Genomic DNA, 5,653 nt, shown 5'->3' on the forward strand with positions numbered 1-5,653 from the left:
TCAAACTAAGGTCGATGTCCACACCCCCGCGGAAATTGAATTAGCATAATAAAACAATCCCCATAAAAATCTGTCAGTTTAAGCTAGATATATCTGTTTTTTTCAATCCACCGCATCCGCCTATGTAACACTTTCGCATCTACGGTGAAAGGTGACAGAGCTGGAGCGGTGTTTGTCAGACCATGAGAACGGTTTGGCCTACAAACTGACCCCTCTATGGAAAGTTGAGACTCTCATGAATATGATGGTGTTCTCTGTTTTGCTCTACGACTCCCACAAGCTTCGGAAGTTGGTACAGCAGATCTGTCAACTTCTGTCGGTAGTGTCCGAATAGCGATACACTAATATGACCCCTCTGTGTAAAGGTGAGACTTGTTTTGCTCTAGGACACCCATAGGCCTCACAAGACTCGTCTAAAGGTCCCCCGGTACCAGTCGAAAACATTTATGAAAGTACAGTACATTCGGAAAGTATTCATGCCTCTTCCCTTTTTCCACATTTTGTTACGTTACAGCCTTATTCTAAAATAGATTACAATTATTGTTTTTTTGAATGTATTGAAAATAAAAAACAGATACCTTAGTTACATAAGTATTCAGACTCTTTGCTATGAGAATCCATTGATCCTCCTTGAGATGTTTCTACAACTCGATTGGAGTCCACATGTGGTAAATTCAATTGATTGGATATGATTTGGAAAGGCACACAACTGTCTATATAAGGTCCCAGAGTTCACAGTGCATGTCAGAGAAAAAACCAAGCCATGAGGTCGAAGGAATTGTTCGTAGAGCTCCGAGACAGGATTGTGTCAAGGCACAGATCTGGGGAAGGGTACAAAAAAATGTCTGAAGCATTTGAAGGTCCCCAAGAACACAGTGGCCTCCATCATTCTTAAATGGAAGAAGTTTGGAACCACCAAGACTCTTCCTAGAGCTGGCCGTCTGGCCAAACTAAGAAATCGGGGGGGGGGGACGGACTTGGTCATGGAGGTGGCCAAGAATCCGATGGTCACTCTGACAGACCTCCAGAGTTCTTCTGTGGAGATGGAAGAACCTTCCAGAAGGACAACCATCTCTGCAGCACTCCACCAATCAGGCCTTTATGGTAGAGTGGCCAGACGGAAGCCACTTTTCAGTAAAAGACACATGACAGCCTGCTTGGAGTTTGCCAAAAGGCACCTAAAGGACTGATGAGAAACCAGATTCTCTGGTCTGATGAAACCAAGATTGAACTCTTTGGTCTGAATGCTAAGTGTCACGTCTGGAAGAAACCTGGCACCATCCCTACGGTGAAGCAGGGTGGTGGCAGCATCATGTTGTGGGGATGCTTTTCAGTGACAGGAACTGGGAGACTAATCGGGATCGAGGGAAAGATCAACGGAGCAAAGTACTGTACAGAGAGATTCTTGATGAAAACCTGCTCCAGAGTGCTCAGGACCTCAGGCTGGGGCGAAGGTTCACCTTCCAACAGGACAACAACCCTAAGCACACAGCCAAGACAACGGAGGAGTGGCTTCGGAACAAGTCTCTGAATGTCCTTGAGTGGCCCATCCAGAGCCCGGACTTGAACCCGATTGAACATCTCTGGAGAGACCTGAAAATAGCTGTGCAGCGACGCTCCCCATCCAACCTGACAGAGCTTGAGAGGATCTGCAGAGAAGAATGGGAGAAACTCCCCAAATACAGTTGTGCCAAGCTTGTAGCGTCATACCCAAAAAAGACTTGAGGCTGTAATCGCTGCAAAATGTGCTTCAACACAGTAATGAGTAAAGGGTCAGAATAATTATGTAAATGTGGTATTTGCACAAAAAAAAAAACTAAACCTGTTATTTCTTTGTCATGATGGTGTATTGTGTGTAGATTGAAGAGGGGGGAACTACTTAATCAATTTTGGAATAACTGTAGAAAAAGTCAAGGCTCTGGCTATCGACTCTGATTTCAGAGCACTCTTGTGTGAGTGTGCCAGAGCGCCAAAAAAACATTTAAATTGTTGCCAGCAGCACAGTTAGTCACCAACGCTCTGGATAACATGAAAACAGCCTAACCAGCTCTGCTAGGGCAAGAAAAATGGTCAGAGTTAGCTGTTCTCTCATTTGTATCTGGAAGTATCTAGCCAGCTAGCCAACGTTAGCCAGTTAGCTTGGGTGCTTGACTGCCATCGTGTGGTCTGAACGCTCGAATCAACCCTACTCCTCGGCCAGAGCGTCCAGTGTGCGCTCTGAACGCTCCGAGAGCGAAACGCTCTGAATTTATGAACCCCCACAAAGTCTCTGCGACTGCGACTGTACGTTTTCGTGGTTACTGCCTCAGCTACCAGACCAAATCCTCATGTGACAAGAAGATGCAGCAGTTCTAAAATTCTCGGCTACTACTTTTATTTTGTCACACTGTGGCAGTAAACTATTTTCTGTAAGCTAAATTAGCTAAAGTTAAGACGTTGTCAGCTATACTCTGGTCATTATTTGAACTGGCTAGCCAGCAACGAACCAAAACATTGTTTAGAAAATAGCTTTTAGTTGCCTGGCTTGCTAGGTTGCCATTTACTGAATTTATTTTTAAACTGGTGGCTTTATTGGTGTTAAAATAGAGAACGTATGCTATTTGGAGCACCGGGCTGCTGATATTATGCAGAGGCTGTGGTTTTGTGTTTATACTTTTTCATAACGACAACGACAAGTTTGATGTCTACTTCGTTAGGCAGAGTGTAAACCAGCCTTCACATTACATCCGAATCCCATTCTGAATGATGTTTCTGCACTACATTTTTTTCAAGATTTTCCACGGTCCCATAAATCCATATTTGTATCTTTTCGTTGTTGTAAACAGCATCATTAAAACAAGGATTTCTGGCACAGTGAAACAATAAATTGAGTGCAGATACATCATTCAGAATGGGATTCGGATGGAATATGAGTTGGTGTGGATCTTTTTAGAGTGATTTCTAATACGCTTTAGACATATTTGCATATTCCATTATAGGCAATGGCAAGTGATGACTCAGCAAAATGTGACAACTAATTATCTCTGTAACGAAACAAAATATCCAAAAACGGTTTGGGGGATCAACTACAAGCACAGAAGAAAGAGTAAAAATAAATAATTATATTTTTGTTCAGTATATAAATGAATGAATGATTCTTGAAAAATCGAATTTATAAATGCCTCATGAGCCTAGTTCAACTGTCATACCCCATCAGAACCCAAAATATAAGTTTGTTTTACTCCAATGTTTGTGAAGAAAATGAAAGTAAACAAACACTATACAACCTCAAAACATTGTTAAAACTATGACTTTGATATTGTGGATTTTCAGTCCTTGCATCCATAGCTCTGTCTATGGGCTCTATTTTAACAAACCTAATGCAATGGTAAATATAAGCGCAGGCGGTAGCGCTATAGGTTCAGGGGTGTGTCAGAAATAATTTTGCTATTTTCACCATAACAATGATCTGCACACTTGCTGGCGTTGGCGCGAAAATGCTGGGTTTTGATGAATAACGGGTGTGTCGAGGCTTGGCCCCTCACTGCCCAATAAGAAGGTGCTCCATGATGAAATATGTGGTTGCTTCAAGTTGTGTTTTTACCGTCTTTTAAGTATTGCAATGGAATCAACTCCAATTCCAATGTTAGTCCATTATAGTTTGTTAAATGGCTTACAGAAACTAAATAACAAAACGTATACCTATCTTTGCTAAATATGTTAACTTTGAACCCATTTGCAGTCCACATTGTTGTCAGTAATTGCATGGCTTCAATAGCATTCACACTGACATAGGGGCTAGGCCTACTGTAAATTGCATTATGGCTGAGCATGGACATGGCAAACATTGTCAATAAGCAAGATTCAATTCATTATTGATAAGGCCTAGGTTTAGCTAGCCATATAAAAATCGGTGGTGGTAGTTTGAGTCTTTTTTTAATACAGATGTTTGGTAAAGATGACATGAACATTGACATCCATACCAACATTTTACTCCGCTTTTTACCCCGACATAGTGTGAAATACATATATAAACAATAGCTTAAATGTAGGCTAATATTTATGAGTGGCAATGAGAAGATTCTGGATCTACAGTGCTTCAGAAAGTATTCATACCCCTTGATTGACTTATTCCACATTTTATTATGTTATACCCTGAATTCAAAATTGATTTAAAAAAATGTAAAAAATCTCACTCATCTACAAACAATACCCCATAACAATAAAGTGAAAACATGTTGTTTTTTAAAATTTGTGCACGTTTATTGAAAATGATATACAGAAATCTAATTTACAAACATATTTAGATCTCCGAGTCAATACTTTGTAGAGTCACCTTTGGCTGAGAATACACCTTTGAGTTGTCTTGGGTACGTCTGCATCAGCTTTGAACATCTGGATTTGGGGTTTTTCTCCCATTCTTCCTTGCAAATTTTCTCAAACTCTGCTAAATTAGATGGGGATCGGCGGTGAACAGCAGTCGTCTTCAAGTCTTTCCACAGATTTGGACTTTGGCTGGGCTACCTAAGGACTTTCACATTCTTGTTCTGAAGCCATTCCAGCATTTCTTTGGCTGTATGCTTGAGATTTGTTCTGTTGGAATGTAGTGTTAGTACCTCAGTCTCCCATGGTTTCTCAGCGGTAGCTGTAAGCGGCGGTCGTCTCAGTGGTGGTTTTGTCGCAAAACTAAGACCGTTGCGGAAACAAAGACAGTTCTGCCGAGTTGTTCTGTGGAGTTATTTGAGGAAGGAAAGAGAGGAAGGCTCCACAACACTCTCATGTAAGTATCTTACCTAGTTATTTTCAGATGATCACATTTTTTCTCTTTTTGTAGCTTTGGCAAATATGTGTTTGTTTTCTATACCTGTTCGCTCCTCTGCTTTACAAACGCTCCCCACCCCTTGGCTGCAACACTTCTAATTTAGTGTACACTTCGCGCACAACCCATTCCGGTTCTCTGGCAGCGTTTGGAACTGCCGATCTGCGGTCAAGAACGCCAAGTTCCTCTCTTGACACCCTGATAAGCTCATTTCCTGCCAATGGCTCACCGCTCTTCATACTTGGCAATTTCAACCTCCCGACGTCTGCCTTCGATTCATTTCTTTCGAACTCTCTCTTTCCCCTCCTTGCCTCTTTTGACCTCACCCTTTCCCGATCCCCTCCAACTCACAAAGCAGGCAATACACTTAAGCTCATCTTTACTACAGGCTGCTCGCCTACTAATCTCATTGTAACCCCCCCTCCAGGTCTCTGATCACCACTTTGTTTCCTTTTCTGTCTCCCTTTCCTCCAACCCTAACCACTAAGCCCCTACCCAGATGGATGCGCCGTCGCAATCTTCTCTCTCTCTCCCACTACTCTCTCCTCTTCTATCTTATCATCTCTCCTTTCTGCTAAATTATTCTACCTCCTGATTCTGCCTCTTCGACCTTACTCTCCTCCCTTTCCGCATTCCTGTGACTCGCACTGTCCCCTTTCCTCCCGGCCGGCTCGGCCCTCCCCTCCTGCTCTGTAGCTGAGTCACTCATTGCTTGTTTACAAAACAGGGCTGCGGGCAGCTGAGCGAAAATGGAGGAAAACTAAACTTCTGGAAGACCTACCCTCCTTTCACTCCCTCCTTCACTTCCTCTGTATCTGCTGCTATATCCACTTTCTACCAGAGGTGGGACCAAGT

The sequence above is a fragment of the Salvelinus alpinus genome, chromosome 32 (genome assembly GCF_045679555.1).
Source record: "Salvelinus alpinus chromosome 32, SLU_Salpinus.1, whole genome shotgun sequence".
Taxonomy (NCBI): domain Eukaryota; kingdom Metazoa; phylum Chordata; class Actinopteri; order Salmoniformes; family Salmonidae; genus Salvelinus; species Salvelinus alpinus.